The sequence below is a fragment of the Lactuca virosa genome, chromosome 1 (genome assembly GCF_052849685.1).
Source record: "Lactuca virosa cultivar CGN04683 chromosome 1, Lactuca_virosa_CGN04683_v6, whole genome shotgun sequence".
Lineage (NCBI taxonomy): Eukaryota > Viridiplantae > Streptophyta > Magnoliopsida > Asterales > Asteraceae > Lactuca > Lactuca virosa.
The window spans coordinates 65,876,902-65,896,508 of NC_136426.1; positions in this window are offsets into that span (position 1 = coordinate 65,876,902).

Sequence of the window (19,607 nt, forward strand, 5' to 3'; positions counted from 1 at the left end):
GGTTAGATGAAAGAAAGGTATTTGTTAAATACCTAAGAGGTGTAAACAAAAATATAATATTATTATATGTATTGTATGTATTATATTCATACGAAAGAGTATGTAAGCATGTGTAGATGCTAATGGTATTATGAGTAATACCTGCTAGATATAGATGAGAAAAAGAATAGGATTATATGCCTTATAATTCTATGTATGTATGTATGTCTAAACATTAATGGTATTGTGTAGAATACCTATATGTTAACAGACATAGTTAAAGATTAAGTACTTAATGAGTTAAGTACTAGATATGTAATAGAAGATCTCTTGATGAGATAAAGAGATAGAATGTCCAAAGGACAATGTATTATGTTATGGGTCACATAATATAGATAGATAAGTGCAGAAAGATGATTCCTTTGGGAATAAGATAGAGGTTCCTTCGGGGACAAGAGTATATGATTACTTCGGGAATGAGATGATGGTACCTTAGGGAACATAGACAAAAGATCCATGTTGGAATAAGAATGTGTATGGTTAGATAAGTGGTAGAGAAAGGTTCCATGAGTGGTACAAGGTAAAAGACTTCTTTTAACTACCTAAATATAATCCATAAGGGATTAGGAGTACAGAATCCATGAGAGATTCAAGAAAAGAATAATGATTAAGGAACCACAAGGGATCATAAGAGAGAGATGAGTAAGACTTGATTAATGTAACTGGTAACATTAGTGGGATGTTGTCTCCCTTAGATGATTGTTGAGGCAAAGACATGAAAAGTTGAGAATAGAGCAGTAAGTGTAAGTAGAGTAAAAGAAAGGCATGCCAAGTGTAAGAGTTGAGAAAGGAGCAGAGTATGGGTGTTAGAAAGGCATGTATAGAGAGAGAGAGGGAGAGAGAGAGAGAGAGTGTGTGTGTGTGTGTGTGTGTGTGTGTGAGGAATGAGTAGAGAAATATGAGATGAGATAGAGTATGGAGAAAGAGAAAGGAGAATAAGTGAGTAGAACATGAGAAAGGTAAAGAAAGAGAAGATAGAGCATGTATAAAGTATGAGATCTGACTTCCACATCATAATATTGTCATGCCATTTATTTGGTAACTTACTAGATTGATGGTAATCGGTCAATTGGTTGACATTGCAACAATTTTGGTTGATATTGCAACAATTTTTTTAGATATTGCAATGGCATGTACTCAAAGGGTGACTATGCCCTTTTCGTTGAATTGTATGTGATTTTGAACCATTGGATTAGCATTCATTTATTTGTTGTACAAATCTAGCTTCTAAACCACAATAACATCTCCTGAATCAGTCAATTGGTTGACATTGCAACAAAATTGTAAATTTAATGATGTAATTGAGAAAAAAAACTCGGTGTCAAAAGCGAAATTTTATGGTAATATAGTGACTTTCTTGTAATTTGAAATTTTGTGTCAAAATTGAAATTTTGATAAACTTATTGACTTTATTGCAATTCGGAAAAGGTGGTTACCAGGAGAACAATGAGAACCGATCATTTGGTTGATATCACAACAAATTGTAAATATAATGACATAATTAAGAAAAAAATTACTTCTCAAAATCGAATTTTTATGATAATATAATCACTTGATTTTTATGATAATATAATGAATTTTTTGAAATTTCTTATTTAATTTTATTCAAGATAATATGTCTCCTTTTACTATGATATGGTTGTAAGGCAACTATATCAAATATAAAATGCGACTTTTAAGGTAGCTTCTCTTAATAAATAATTAAGGTCTATATTTTATTGCATTGTTTAAGTTATTGAATTCACAATATTAGTTAAAGAGTCGTAGGTTTTGACAAATTTTGGAAGAAAAATATTTTGAAAGTCATTGTTTGGATCCAACATTATAGAATAAATTGCCTTTTTGGTCCTTCAGTTTAGCAATTTTTTGTAATATTGATCTCACTTAAAAAAAATCATTGGCGGTTGTTTTAAGAGAAAATTTCATAATTAGTTTTTAAATTATCTTATTTTGAGGACTTTCAAAGAAAATGTCAGACCATTGTTCCTGTGGTTTGCAAAATTACATCAAAGGTCTTCCTGCCATTAAATTTAACTTTTCAGCTTTTAGATTTTAATGAAAAAAAGATTATTTTACATTTCTACCAAATTTACAATATACTACAAACCTCAAAGACCATTTGTGTAATTTTGTAAATATATAAATTATAAATATAAATTTCGTATATATATAAATTATAAATATAAAATTTATATATATATATAATTTCAACAATTTGATAACTTTTTTTTTCTTTTTGGCATTTTGTTTTCTATTTTTATTTTATAATTTTAATTATTTATGGTTTTTGTAATGCTTTATTTATTTCGATTCAAGTAAATAAACATAAATTCGATAAATCATGTCAAAATCGTTTTTTCTTTAATTATTCTTATTTGTGAATTGAAGTGTTAATACTTTTTAATTTTATGTTGTTACGGTTCATTTTTTTTTACTTTGATGCTCCATAGTTAATATCGTTAGCAACTTTATGTTTGCATTTATCATTATCATTATTTCACCTTTTTGTTTTCAATTTTTTTTTTCTAATTTTAGTTATTTATTATTTTTCTATTGTTTTTATTTATTTTGATTCAAGTAATGAAAAATACAAAAACTCAAACACCAAAATTGTACTATTCTCTAATATACTATTACATTTTACACTTTTCATCTTTTTTTGATTTTTTCGTATTTTTTTTTTAGTTTTTTCATGTCACTTTTTAATATTTTTCGTATTATTTTTTAATTTTTTCCTATTTTTATTTTTTTCGTTGTTTCGTTTTATTTTTCTTCAATTTGATAACTTTTTTGACATTTTCCAAAAACTATAAAATGTATGAATATATTAGAGTATATTACAATTTTAGTGTTTGAGTTTTTTTTGGTTTTCTATTTTTTTTTATAATTTTGATTATTTATGGTTTTTGTAACTTTTTTTATTTTGATTCGAGTAAATAATATAGTTCTATTTACAAATATAAATAAACAAAATAAACATAACTTTTTTATTTACTCGAATCAAAATAAAAAAAAAGTTATAAAAACCATAAATAACCAAAATTATTAAAAAAAAATAGAAAACCAAAAAAAATCAAACACCAAAATTGTAATATACTCTAATATATTCATACATGTTAAAATTTTAGAAAAAGGACAATTTTTTTTATCAAATTGATGAAAAAAAACGAAACAATGAAAAAAAATAAAAATAGGAAAAAACGAAAAAATTAATAAAATAATAGAAAAGATTAAAAAATATATACCAAAAAAAGATGAAAAGTGTAAAATGTATTAATATATTAGAGTATATTACAATTTTGGTGTTTGAGTTTTTGTTTTTTTCTTTTTCTATTTTTCATTACTTGAATCAAAATAAATAAAAACTATAAAAGAATAATAAATAACTAAAAATTATAAAAAAAAAATAGAAAACAAAAGATGAAATAATGATAATGATAAATGCAAACATAAAGTTGTTAACGATATTAACTATGAAGCATCCAAACAAAAATAAACATGAATCATAACAAAATAAAATTAAATAATATATATTAACGTTTCAGTTCACAAATAAGAAAAAAAAAAAACAATAATAATAACGGTTTCGATATGGTTTATCGAATTTAAGTTTATTTACTTGAATCAAAATAAATAAAAACATTAAAAAAAACTATAAATAACTAAAATTATAAAATAAAAATAAAAAACAAAATAAAAAAAAGATAAAATAAAAAAAAATATCAAATTGTTGAAATTATATATATACCTATACATAAAATTTTTATATATACAATATTTATAATTTATATATATACAAAAATTCAAATTTACAAAATTACACAAATGGTCCTTGAGGTTTGTAATATATTGCAAATTTTGTACAATGGCAAAATAGTCTTTTTCATTAAAATCTAACAGCTGAAAAGTTAAATTTAACGACAGGATGACCTTTCATTAATTTTGCAAACCACGTGGACCAGTGGCATGACGTTTTCCTTGAAAGTCCTCAAAGTGAGATATTTTGCAAACCACATTAACCAATTATGAAATTTTGTCTTGTTTTAATTATGGGTTTTAGTCATTATTCCTAGTAAATAATATTTCTGGTACTTTACTATAGTTGTACATTTAAAAAAAATTGATCCTAAAAATATAATCATTTACTTGAAATATGAATTATATATATATATATATATATATATATATATATATATATATATATATATATATATATATATATATATATAGAGAGAGAGAGAGAGAGCTAGGTTGAAGTATTCTAACTAATTATTGTGTGGATATAGGAATCATTGTGGACCAATCAAATAACATAAAAAAATATAAAAAAAGTAAATAAATAAATATGGGTAATAAAGTAATTTGATAAATAACTTCCATAAATATTTCCTATAATTATGCTAGTTATTTTGACTTTGACCTAATTTCTTCTCATTCTTATATACGGCCGTTCACTATCAAAAAACCTTATTCCACCATAAAAAAAAACTTCCACCGATGACCACCACCTCGATTTACAACAACTCCTCACCACTTCCACCGATCCCCATCAACAACCTTCTTCGTACCCAAGATCGTCATCGCCATCGTTCATAATCTCGAACCTGCAAATAAAAAAGGGGAAGAATGGTTGTTATTTTTGCACAATCGTTAAACCACACAACCGAGACCTATCATCAAGCGTCCCCAATGGCCATCACAACATCAGCGGTTGTTCAACCCTCCGACTATGGAAGAATAGAGGAAGGTCGGAGCTGGCTTCCATCGCCGACGATCCCATCGACTTGACGACTTCTACTGCGCAAGGCAGCGGACAGCGGCATACCCAACGACCACTTTCGTTCTTCATCGTCTGCTACTAACCGGCGGTAGAAAGCAACGACACAATGGAGCATACTTTTTGTTTCCAGTTCATCTGGATGGGACTTTGTTGGACAATTTGGGATGCCACTTTTTTGCCTGATGAAGAACCCACCAGAAGTCTTCACAAAGGTATTATTCTTCTTAGTTGCTTTAAATTTTGTCACATTCTGATTAACTAGGGTTATACTTTAACCCAATGCAATTGTTAGTATAGTTAAATTGGGTGTTTCTATCGTTCTCTCTATTGTAAGAATTCTATTTTTTCAGGATTACTTTGTGATTCACGTTGAATCTTGTATCAAAATACCTAATGTGATTGTTAGTATATTTATTTCTCAGTAATTATATCTCTATCACTCTTCTTTTGACTGTTTTTCACTCCATTTACTCTCTTCACTAAATGAATTGGTTGCTGATGTAACTCATTTTCAATTTCTCATATGTTGTTATCTGATTGAAAAAATTCATTATAAAAGTGTTATGATGAAGCATGATCGGTTGAAAACCCTCTCTCCAATACATATTTGGGAGAACTTGAGTTAACATGAGTTTATCTAATGGCTATTTTTGTTAATCCATCAGGGGATACTGCTCGGATATAATCCTAAGATTGTTTTTAGGATTCAAATATTGTTCAACAGATAAAGGATTTGAAGTGTATAGGATTCCATTCCCGTTGTCAAGGGGATAAAGACAGATTGAATCAGAATTCTGTTGTTCATATTCAATTACAGTTTCCAGCTTTCAAGACTTTTCTTGGATCTTGTTGGGATTCATTTAACAGGGAAGGATTCAATTACATAGTGATGTGAAACAACCAGCACGATAATGACTTTGTATTCTTACAGAATGGACTTGTTATTCATTCAGAATGGATTTTTTATTATGTTGGAATGGATTAACAACAATATTCCCTTAGAATGTATTAGTATTAACATCAATATTCCCTTAGAATGTATTAGTATTCTTTCAGAATGGATGTAATTTATGTTCATAATTGTATTCTTTAAGAATGAATGTAGTTACTGATTCTAAAACATTAAAATTCGTTTCATATAAAATTTATATAAATTAAAAAATATTAATTTTGATAGTATATGTTTATAGTATTCTGTTAGAATAAAATGAGTTTTTCAAGATAATATGAATACATTCTTTTAGAATGTCCGAATTAGTATAATTATTATTAAGAAAAATCAAAACTTTAAAGTTTAGAGAATTAATTGTTCCCTAAAATCTGCAATTTCCTTTTTTTAAATTATGTTATTTGACTAAAATACCCTTATAATGAATTTTGATGGTATTTTTCAATTATCTTTAATTCAATAATATTTATTAATCAATTTCTTAAAATAACTAAAATGATTGGTCCACAATCATTCCTACATCCATACAATAATTAGTTAGAATAGAATAACCTAAGTCTCTCTCTCTCTCTCTCTCTCTCTCTCTCTCTCTATATATATATATATATATATATATATATATATATGCTACAAAAATCTTAAATAAGAATCAAATTTTAAGAGAAAATTTTTTGAGACAAAAATCATAGAAGTCAGTAGTTATAATTAGGGAGCAAAAATATCGTTTCTTATTTTCTTCTACCTTAAATGACTCGCTAGTGGAGTATCGTGTCATCGTCAAGTATCGCGTTATAATCCCTTTATTTCTGGCTGATGAGACTGGTCATGTTTGTCGCAAGGCATGTTTGGACTTCTTTGGGGAGCATACAATTCATTGTAAATAGCTTTCGGGTTTCAAGTATCGACACAATCTGGTTAGAGATGTTCTTTTTGACATATTTAGGCGCGTTGGGGTTTCTGCCAAGAAAGAGGCACCTGTGAACTTTCTTATTGACCCATTGGAAGGAATATCAACACTCAGGTCGGCTGGTGTTTTAGTATTTGGATGGGTTGGAGGGAATCATGCATGCGTGGATCTAACAAGGGTTTCCCATCTTTTGAGCTTGGGGAGTGGGGTTTTCACTGTGGGGCAAGCTGCTTAAAAGTTGCATCATACAAAGTGGCAAAACATGAGAAAGCGTGCATGAAAAATCAACACACATTTATACCTTTTGCATTTGATACTTTCGGTTTTCTTGTACCAGAAGCTATGGAGCTCCTCAATAGAACCCAACAGGTCATGCATAGTAATGTTATGACCCAAGAACTATAGATGTTGTTTTTAAAAGAATTAGTTTTGTCATCCAAAAAAAGGTTGCGGCACAGCTTCTTGTTGCTCGTTTACCCGTTACGTCTATATAGAACTTATACACTCTGTAATCCTACTCATAAATTAAAAAAAAAAAATCATTTTATTACAATATAAATTAATTTATATTTTATGTTACTATATTTCCTGTTTAAAGTAAAATAAATAACATAATTAGAATTATAACTTATATGATTAAATGGTGATTTTAAAATATGTTTTTGAACTAAATAAACATTATAATTATTTTACAAAAGATTCGCCTTAGTATTAATTAATATTTTTAATAAACAAAATTGGTTATTTCCTATTATAACCCCGTATAAGAGTTTATGACATTTATTTTTTAATAACGTAAAGTATGTAATGGTTCAAATAAGAACACAAAAAAGTTAAAAACAAAGTATGTAATGGTTCAAATAAGAACACAAAAAATTAAAAACTGAAACAACAAATCATTTATAATATTATCTATGAATATTGTAATATTGTTCATGTATTAAGATATTATAATATGGATCATATATAAACTGCTAACAGTTAATAGTTTAATACATGAATCCTATTATTGTATTCACAATTTGATATTGCGAACGAACCCATATTTCCAAACATTTGTATGACTTCTATTTGAACTTTTCGTTTCTTAGAGCATTAAGTATGGGTCACGTTATAACACCAAGTTCATAAGCCACCTCATCTATAACACCACCATAACACCAAGGGGGAAATGGTGTTCCCCATGTTATAACATGTTAAGAAGTAGAGAGAAAAAGAAAGAAAATGATTTGATTGGTTGATAAAGGCAACAACCAATTAAACTTCCAGTTGCATCTTGTGTTCGTCACAACAAGATATGCCATAACATCCTCTTAACAAGAATGGGGTGGTGTTCATCTTGTTATGATTAGGTTATGAGGTGTCACATCAGCAAAAATAGCACTTCTCGTTGCCAGGGGCGGACCTAGGGGTGGTCCACAGTGGCACCGGCAACCCTGGCCGCAGTGAAAAAAAATTTCGAAAATTTTTGAAATTTTTATTTTTTATACTACCGTGCAACCCCTAACTTTCTCGTACAACCCCTACTGTAAAATCTTGCATCCGTCCATTCTCGTTGCTCATACCTTATGCTATTATGTAATAAAACATCAGCAATTCAATTTAATATAATATTGTTAATAAAGATAATAGACAATAGCGTTTAATATAATATTGTTAATAAAGATAATAGACAATAGCGAGCTTTGAAATGGCCAATATTGGTGACGCGAGTTGAATTTAAACATCAATTTTATAAGAAAATATGTCACTTTCTAGAAATAAGAATTCATGTTCATCTAAACCTATTCAAAGTTCTTACAATAATAATAATGATAAACTAAAAATTATAGTGAGAAAAATCGCACTGCCTTACGATCGCATTAATATATATATATATATATATATATATATATATATATATATATATATATATATATATATATATATATATATATATATATATATATATATATATATATATATATACTAGATGTGTGCCCGCGCAAAGCGGCGGCTATAAATAACTTTTTTGGCGAATAGTTTTTTTATTGGAAAATAATTATTAGATTTAATTATTAGTTATTATGTAATAAAAAGTTATCATTCTTAAATAAAATATTTTAGTTTAGACCTTATATTTATATTATCTATTTATACATTTGATGTAAATTAATAATATCGGTGTCTGGTTTAAGAAATATAAATTAATTTATACATATGAAGTTAATATTTTAAAATTGTCATTTTACTTAAAATTAAATTTTGAATAACCTTCCTTAATTCAAATCTTCAAACTTTTGGCAAATATAAATGATTTATTTATGCATAATTGATTTGTACAAAAAGTTTTATAACTTATATCTCTTAAAATTCAAGATATGACTAATCTACTTTATATATATATATATATATATATATATATATATATATATATATATATATATATATATATATATCCCTAAGCTTATATATAGAACCCTCCAAACTATATAGTTTTGATCTATATATACAAAAGTAATCAAGATATCTCACTTACTACTCTTCCTTAATCACGTGAATTGCTAGATTACCGATTGAATTTATGTTTTTTTCTTCATTGTGTCTAAGAACTTAAAGCATTAAAAATCATGAGTATTTAATCAACCCTACGAAATATTAATGAAAACTAATAGAATAAAAGATAAAAGACAAACATGAAATAACTCAATCAATGTTTTCACAAATCATTGGATATAGTTTTTCAATTGAAGGATAAAATGTTTGAGTTATATTCATTAAAAAATATTAGTTTTTTACTTTCCCTATAAACTTCAATGAATTTTTTGCAAAAAAAAAAAAGATATATATTTGATCTTTTTCATTCCTTAATTTAACTCAATTCAATGGTATTATATTAAAACAAAATTAAGAGAAAATGAAGTTGAATTTGTTTTGTTTAAAACAACGTCATTTAAAAGGTTATATACCTAAGCTTAGGTACATAACAATCACATATTCACTTTTCCCATATATATATATATATATATATATATATATATATATATATATATATATATATATATATATATATATATATATATGGGAAAAGTGAATATACCCTTAAGGGTATATAAGCTTATGTGACATCCCCAAATTTCACGGCCCGAAAAGACCGATTTGTTTATGCTTGATTTTAAAAATCATAGGGTCTTTTAAAGAAATACGTTGCAGAATTTGTTCCCAAAAACATGATAAATATATTATCAAATCATTTCCGAGAAAATGTATTTTATTCATTTTAAAACTTTGGGATGTCATCGTCAATACAGAAACATAAGCATAAACAAAACTTACATTCATTTACACTAGTGATTTTACATCTCCTTTAATCTCTCAGTGTAACGTAGCTTCGTATCGACACCTGTGATACAAATAACTTGAGTGGGTCAGGTTGGGAAACTTGGTGAGTATATAGGGTTTTCAACCCACAATTATAAAGTTATTGTGTTTTATCATCAGACAATTAACTCAATTACCCATCCACATTATCTTCTTTATTTCTTAAGGATTTACCCTAAGAACCATCTATATATCACTCATTCCTAAGGATTTATCCTAAGGAATAGGCACGAAGTACATCGTCGCCAGGGTTTATACAACAGGCACTAAGTCCATAGCTGCTAGGATTTATACAACAGGCACTAAGTCCATAGCTGCCAAGGTTTATTCAACATGTGCTAAGTCCATAGCTCTCATTTATCGACAGTATTATTCACGAGAATCCACCTGCAATACATGTCAATGGGTTTTTAGAGTACCTCTGATGAACATATAGTTCACAACACCTACAGATTGCGAGCCTGCTAGTGTTCCACAGACCGTCTAGAATAGTCCATAGTTGTCATCCATACTCTACTGAATGACGGGGGCCAACGTTTGGGTAAGGGCTTCTCTCATATTTCACCCCGCACCCTCATCTCATGATCTATATCACCAATCATCTCATTTATCCAACTCATCTTTCATCACATAACAATTATTTCATCTACCCATGTTTTACCCAACGTTTTTGTAGATATAAAATACATATACACTTTAAAACTTGTATAAAACATCTATTCAACACCCATCTCAAATAAACAAACAATATAATTACACATAACACGTATTTTATAGAAAATACGGCATATCTATGTGTAAGATGAAAATGACTAAACACTCACATGATTTAACGATAATCGGGCAGCACTTCGTTTCTTAAAACGATCGTTTCCGATGAAACCGGGAGCTTTAATGAAAACTGGGCCTTGCGAGGGCTGAGCTTCAAACCGAAAAGATAAATTTCTCGGGGTCTTCGGACACTTCGGGACATTCTTCGGGTATTAGGTATGATCCCGGGGCTTCGGGGGTTTAAAAGTAGCTTAAAATAAAGTTTAGGGTGTAAAAGTATGAAAAATACCAACCAAAACCAGGAGGGTTCGCACCTCCCTTATATATAGGGTGCGAAGCTTGGGCCGAAGGGGGAAGGGACACGCGGCTCAGCGAGGGCGAGGGGGAGGGGCACGTAGCTCGCATGCGAGGCGCCAGGCGTCGGACAGGAGGCGAGACACCCGTCTCGGTTCGGATGCCTCCACCGCGATGACACGCGTCAGATCCGGACTGGGCCGCGCCTTCGGATGAGTCAGCAGCTCGGACACGGGGCAGCTTCGCGGGCAAGGGTGACGTGGCCGAACCAGGTCCTCGCATATACGAAGGTTCTCGGTTTTTGTGCCCCGAACTTCAAAAATTCATAACTTTCGCATACGAGTTCCGTTTTCGACGTTCTTTATATGCACGCGTAGGCGAGATTATACTCTACAACTTTCGTTTAGACTCCGTTGGCTAATTTTGATTTATTTTTAATTTTATTATTTTTAACAGACTGGGACAGGAAAATCCGTTAAAAATTCATAAATTCTTCATCCGACGTCCGTTTTCGTCTGTCTTTTTACCGTTGTACTAATATTGACGAGACCTTCGATTCTTGTTTAGGTTGTGTCGGCTAAAAATCAATCGGTCTTTATTTCGAGTTTTTAGCTGTATACTGCTATACTGAAACTTAGAAAAATCATAATTTCCTCATACGAAGTCAGATTTGGACGTTCTTTTTATGAAAATTCTCGGTTTAACGAATACTACGGCTTTCATTTAGATCACTAAAGCTAAAAAGCACTTTATCATAAATTCACTTATTACATCACACAACGTCATGTCGGTTCTGTCGCGAAAGTCCGACAGGTCATAACTTCTTCGTTATAACTCGGATTTCGGTATTCTTTATATCTCTGGAATCCTTATTTCAACCACTACAACTTTCTTCATAGATATTAGGTTTGTCTAACATTTATTTTCGTCGCTTATTTTTATCTTTAATTCATTAAATTATAATAATTAAGCATAAAACACATAATAATCAATAATACATCTTATTATTTCAAAACAAGTTACAAAGGTTGACCTAGACTATTACATCATCATTAGTGCCTAGCCTAGAAACACGGGCGTTACAGCTTAGATACCCAAACCCACAATAATTAGTCATTTTGTTTGATATACTCATTAGAATGTTCTTAAACTTCAACCCCAAACTTGATTTACTTCGAAGATTTTCGAAATTTACTATTATCTTCCTCCTACATCACATCTTTTTGCCGAACACCTACTAGGCTATATATATTATAGTTGAAAATGAAAATTATGTAAGAGGAAGATAAATGTGAAATTTATAGAAATCATGGAAGTAAATCAAGTTAGAAGTTCAATTATAAGAACATTGTACAATTACAATGTATATATGATGCATAATGACATAGTATTGTAACGACGTAAATTTTCAAAAACAATTTTCATTTTTCAAACATAACATATCTCATATAAATCATCTCAAAACTCAAGTGTATCAAATGTTATCACGGTAAAACACATCCCAGAATCTCAAATACAAAAGCCTCTGTCAGTGTGTACAAATAATGTCGGCGCCTTCCCGCGATCCTCGCTAGTACCTGAAACACATATCACATAACACGGTAAGCATAAATGCTTAGTGAGTTCCCCAAAATACCACATTCACGTATTAGCCTCTCGAGGCTATAGCATCGCATGACCTTCCGGTCAATGTGTCTCAGTGGGACCTTCCGGTCCCACAGCTCTGGTAGACCTTCCGGCCTTATCACGCCTTGCCTTCCGGTCCAATTCATTCAGCATATACATATCAAAGTAAACATCTCACATAATTCACATAACTCATACAAATACATAAGACCTCCCGGTCACACATAGTTACCATTCTAGGTAAAGTATAGTGAGAAGACTCACCTCGGGTAATCTCGGAAAGTCTCGAACTCGAAATACTGATCTAGCCTCCGCCTAATCATATAAAGTAATTTACCTCTAATTAACAATGATTCCCAAAGGCGGGACTAATCCCTTCCTATAATCTCTCAGAAGGGGAAAAGACCATTTTACCCCTCCAATGGTCCAAATGTCCAATTGTTGACCAATCCTTAAAAGTCAACGAAAGTCAACTCTAGTCAACGGTCCAACCTTGACCAGACTCGTCGAGTGCACTCGGGTGACTCGGCGAGTCCATGCGTGTCCTCTGAATCCTCCTAAGGCCTCACTCGACTCGTCGAGTTAACCTTTCACTCGACGGGTTACCACTGATCACGAATCGCGGAGCAACACGATCCGACTCTTCGAGTCCTCTCATGGACTCAACGAGTTTCCTCTAAGAAAATGCTCAAACGACCTTTTGAGGTCAGATTTGTTTCTCTAGCTTATAGATCTGACCTTCTAACACCCAAAAGTCACGTAAAGGTCCCATCTTTATGTTCATTCATCGCACATATGGCTCTATTTGATGAAATAACTCTTAAAATGGAAACCTAGACTCAAAACTCTTATGGGACTGCATAAAGCTGGATGATTGGGACTCTCTGGACCTCTCAAGATCCAGATCTAAAGTCTATTCCTCAATGGGACTCCACATGCTCCATATTCCAACTAAAGAAGGGGTAAAGAAACCCTAGATTCATGAGATCTACAATATACACGAAAATAGGTATGGATTCATACCTCAAACAACAACCTTTGAAGAAGTGATAGTAGACCTGAGCTCCTCAATCAGCCTAGCCTGAATCCCCTCCTTCCTTCTTGCAACAATGTACTAATGGTGATGTAATTAGCTCCTTCCCTCACTCTCTATGCTCTCTGGTTCGTTAGGGTCTCTCAAGTGTGTGTGTGGCCGCCAATGAAGGCCATAAGGTCCCTTAAATAGGTCACAGGCCCAAAGATTTAGGGTTTCTGTCCACAGCGCGGACTCGTCGAGTCGACTCACCGGCTCGTCGAGTCTATTCATTAATCTGAGTCATCAGTCGCGATCCTACTCGACGAGTTTAGGCGTCAACTCGTTGAGTCCCTCTTCTTAACCCAAAAATAAATACTTAAATTATGATACCTGGAAATCCGGATGTTACAATTCTCCCCGACTAGAATCAGACTTCGCCCTCGAAGTCTTACTCTGCAAACAACTCTGGATGCTGCTCCCGCATCTCCGTCTCCGGCTCCCAAGTCAGCTCAGACCCTCTCCGATGTTGCCATTGGACCTGAACCAGAGGCACCTCCTTGTTCCTCATAACCTTGATCTTCCGATCCAAGATCGTGATCGGCCTCTCAATGTAATTCAGGCTCGCATCCACCTGAATATCCTCTAGCGGCACTACTGTCGTCTCATCGGCTATACACTTCCTCAATTGGGATACGTGGAAGGTATCATGAATCTGGCTCAACTCCGCAGGTAGCTCTAAACGGTATGCTACCTTGCCTACTCTGGCGATCACCCTAAAAGGACCAATGTATCGGGGCCTCAGTTTGCCCCTCTTCCTGAATCGGATCACTCCTTTCCAAGGAGATACCTTCAGGAGTACGAAATCTCCAACCTGGAACTCGAGCTCGGATCGCCGCCTATCCGCATAATTCTTCTGGCGGCTCTGGGCTGTCAGCAACCTCTGTCTGACCTGTTGTATCTTCTCAGTCGTCTGAAGCACTATCTCAGTGCTACCCATCACTCGCTGCCCTACCTCTCCCCAACAGATGGGAGTTCGACACCTCCTCCCATATAAAAGCTCAAAGGGAGGCATACCTATACTCGAATGGTGGCTGTTGTTGTAAGAAAATTCAGCCAAAGGTAGGTATGTGTCCCAACTTCCCCCGAAGTCCATAACACATACTCGAAGCATGTCCTCGAGCGTCTGTATCGTCCGCTCACTCTGTCCATCCGTCTGTGGGTGGTAAGCAGTACTGAAGTGCAATCTCGTACCCAAATCCTCATGGAACTTCTTCCAGAACCTGGAAGTGAAATGTACATCTCGGTCTGACACAATTGATATCGGCACTCCATGCCGCGACACCACCTCCCTCACATATATCTCTGCCATCCTCTCTGCAGAAGAGCTCTCACTGATAGCAAGGAAGTGAGCGCTCTTCGTCAGCCGATCCACAATCACCCAAATTGCATCAACACCTCTCGCGGTCCTCGGCAATTTGGTGATAAAATCCATAGAGATATGTTCCCACTTCCACTGGGGAACCTCTAATGGCTGCAATTTTCCATGCGGACGTTGGTGCTCGGCCTTAACCCGGTGACAGGTCAAGCACCTCTCTACTACCCATGCAACATCCCTCTTCATACAGGGCCACCAGTAGTCTCTCTTCAGGTCCAAATACATCTTAGTGGCCCCGGGATGGATCGAGAATCTTGATCTATGCGCCTCCTCCATCAGAGTGTTACGTGCCCCGCCCGTATACGGCACCCAAATCCAACCATGAAAGGTCATAAGCCCTCGGCTATCCGTCACAAACTCGGATACCTGCCCAATCACCCGCTCTCTTTTGCGGTTCTCCGGTCTCACAGCCTCTGCCTGGGCCTCTCGAATGGTATCCAACACCGGAGTCATCACCGTCATCCTCATACATATATCTCGAATCGGGGCACTATCCGCCCTGCGGCTCAGAGCATCGGCTACCAAGTTAGCCTTGCCCGGGTGGTACAGGATCTCACAGTCGTAATCCTTTACCATATCAAACCATCTCCTCTGGCGCATATTCAGGTTGGGCTGATCCATCAGATACTTCAAACTCTTGTGGTCTGTGTATATGGTACACCGAACCCCATACAAATAATGGCGCCATATCTTGAGGGCGAACACCACTGCCCCCAACTCCAAATCGTGGGTGGGATACCTCGTCTCATGAGGCTTCAGCTGCCTCGATTCGTATGCTATCACGTGCCCTCTCTGCATAAGCACCGCAACCAACCCCGATATAGACGCATCACAATACACCACGAAATCCTCTATTCCCTCCGGAAGGGCTAACACCGGGGCTTCGCATAATCTCTGGCGAAGAGTCTCAAACGATGTCTGCTGCTCGGGACCCCAAGTAAAAGCAACGCCCTTCCGGGTCAGTCTGGTGAGGGGAACGACAATCTTGGAGAAATCCCTGATAAATCTCCGATAGTAGCCGGCCAACCCCAGAAAACTCCTGATCTCGGTGGGGGATCTCGGCACCTCCCAATTCATGACAGCCTCAATCTTGGCCGGATCGACCAATATCCCATTCTGATTAACGAGATGTCCCAAGAACTGGACCTCTAGTAACCAGAAATCACACTTGGAGAATTTGGCATAAAGCCTCTCCGATCTCAACACTCCAAGGATCTCCCTCAGATGCTCCTCATGCTGCTCTCTGGATCTCGAATACACAAGAATATCGTCGATGAACACAATCACCGATCGATCCAACATCGGCATGCATACTCGGTTCATGAGATCCATGAACGCTGCTGGAGCATTGGTGAGCCCAAAAGGCATCACCACGAACTCGTAATGCCCATTACGAGTCCTGAACGCCGTCTTCTGGATATCCTCATCACACACCCTCATCTGGTGATATCCAGACCTCAATTCTATCTTGGAAAACCAAGACGCACCCTGCAACTGATCAAACAGATCGTCGATCCTCGGTAATGGATAACGGTTCTTGACCGTTAACTTGTTCAACTCCTGGTAATCAATGCACATCCGGTGTGAACCATCCTTTTTCTTGACAAAAAGGATCGGCGCTCCCCACGGCGAGCTACTCGGTCGGATGAATCCCTTCCCCAACAGCTCCTGAAGCTGCGAGGATAACTCCTGCATCTCCGGTGGCGCAAGGCGATAGGGTGCCTTGGCAATGGGCGCTGCCCCCGAAACCAATTCGATGCGGAACTCCACCTGCCTCTCGGGAGGCACACCCGGCAACTCCTCAGGGAAAACATCCGGAAACTCTCTCACTATCGGTACCTCACCGACAGAACTCGGCCTCTCTGCGGCAACTCGTGTATCCATCACATAGGCTACAAACCCTCTACAGCCCTGCTGTAGACTCTGTCTCGCTCTGGCAGTCGAGTAAAATGCTGACCCAGATCGGGTGCCCTCACCATACACCGTAAGTACTCCCCCACTAGGGTCTCGTATGGTCACCAACTGACACTTGCAGTCGATAACAGATCTGAATCGGCTCAACCAGTCCATGCCCATGATGACACAGACATCCCCCATAGCAATCGGTACCAAATCTATCGGGAACTCAACACTGAAAATCTCGAGTACACATCCTCGAATCACCTCAGTAGCATAAACCGCTCGCTCGCCAGCTATAGAAACTCGCAGAGGTCGACTCAACGCCTCTCGTCGGATACTGATGTGCTGACTAAACGCTAATGACACGAAAGATCGACTCGCACCCAAGTCAAACAACACCAAAGCAGGTACAGAACTCACAAGAAAAGTACCTAAGCTTACCACCATATAAGCACAAAATCTCAAACTCAGCATAAGTAAATAAAAGAATACATACCAGCCACGACATCGGGCGCTGCGCGGACCTCCTCTGCTGTCAACTAAAAGGATCTCCCGCGAGCCTTCGGAACCTCGGCCTTCACTGGCCGACTCTCTGTAGCTCGTGCAGCAACAGGGGCAGATCCCTGTGCTGGTCCCCGCGTCAGCTGTGGGCACTCGGCCTTCCGATGGCCAGTCTGATTGCAGTGGAAACAAGTCATGAACCCATCGGGGCAATCCTTGGCTATATGCCCCCTCCTTGCCACACTTGTAGCAAGCACCCGCCCGACAGGTCCCCTCATGTCCCTTGCCGCACTTCCCACAAGTGCGGCCCTTCTTGCCTCCAGTCCTCGAATCGACGGGCTTTGCACGCTTGGCTGCCGGCTGAGACTGTACCGGTCGCCTATCCCCCCCTTCTGAGACTCCTCATCCTACCTGGCCTGAGTCTCTAGCTCAATCTCCCTCTTCCGGGCATTTTCCTGAAGCTCAGCAAATGTCCGGTATGACGAGTTCGCCACGAACTCGCGAATGTCCCTCCTCAAAATGCTCAAGTATCGGCTCATTCGTGCCTGCTCAGAAGATACGTGCTCAGGGCAAAACAGCGCCCTCTCATGAAACATCCTCGTAATCACTGTCACAGACTCGGTCCCCTGCTTGAGGGACAAGAACTCCTGGGCTAACCGTTCCCTCTCCACCGGAGGGACATACTCATCACAAAACATAGTGGTGAACCTCTCCCAAGTCACTGCAGTGATCTCTGCAGGAGTGAAGTCAGCCGTCACAAACTTCCACCAGTCCTTCGCCCCCAAGCGAAGCTGGTTCAGCGCGAACCGTACCCTCAGATGCTCAGGACATGAACATGTATAGAAGCATCCCTCAATGTCAGAGATCCACCTCATCGCGGCTATCGGATCCTGAGTCCCGTCAAACTCTGGTGGCTTCGTGTTGCTGAACTCTCGGTACAGCAACGAGTCACCCCCCTGTGGCCTCACGGCAGCGACAGCTGCAGTGGCTGCAGCAGCAGCCGCCTTAGTCAGAGCAGCATATCACTCGTCGAATGTCTCAATCAGCGTGGTCTTGATAGACCAAAACATCTCTAGTATCTCAGCTCGAATGGCTGCGGCCACCTCCTCGTGAATCATCCTACGGATCTCCTCATCACTAGTACCACTGGTACCACTGCCTCCTGGGTTGTGGCGCGTCCCCACCATGATGCCTCTGAAACATGACATAAAATAATCAGAGACTCGACCGAGATTACTCACACTCGATCAATCGTTCTTACTTGTTCCTTAGTACCCTAAGGATTCTTACCTGGGATGTTTACCGATCCGGTGCTTTCAGTAGTACGGGCCCAATACTACCTTCCACACCATATCTGTATCTACCCCAAGTCCTCCTCCTAGGATCCCAATTCACAAGTACTCTATACCCCCTGAATTCAGCCTACTCTCAAGCAGACTTCTCACAAGCTACTCTCTGCTACCTACATGCACTCAAGGCAACTCACAGCAGCATAAACTCATAGGCTAAGGCATCACATATCAGGCCACCCTAGTCCTAAGATATGATTTACCTAGCCTACACTAGCATGCATATCACATCACATGATATCACATAACACATAATGTAAGGGTATTTTGGGAAATCACCGTTCGGCCGCTGGCTAATTGTTTCGGGCGCTGGCTGATTGTACACACTGCTCCTTTTTTGCTTTTCTCAAAATATCTTACTCTTTTTAGAAAAATTGTTTCTTTTACAAAAGATTTTCTCAAATCCTCAGTTTGAGTTCAGATACGCCCGAAAGTGCATCCGAATCCCTCAAACCAAGGCTCTGATACCAACTTGTAACGACATAAATTTTCAAAAACAATTTTTCATTTTTCAAACATAACATATCTCATATAAATCATCTCAAAACTCAAGTGTATCAAATGTTATCACGGTAAAACACATCCTAGAATCTCAAATACAAAATCATCTGTCAGTGTGTACAAATCATGTCGGCGCCTTCCCGCGATCCTCGCTAGTACCTGAAACACATATCACATAACA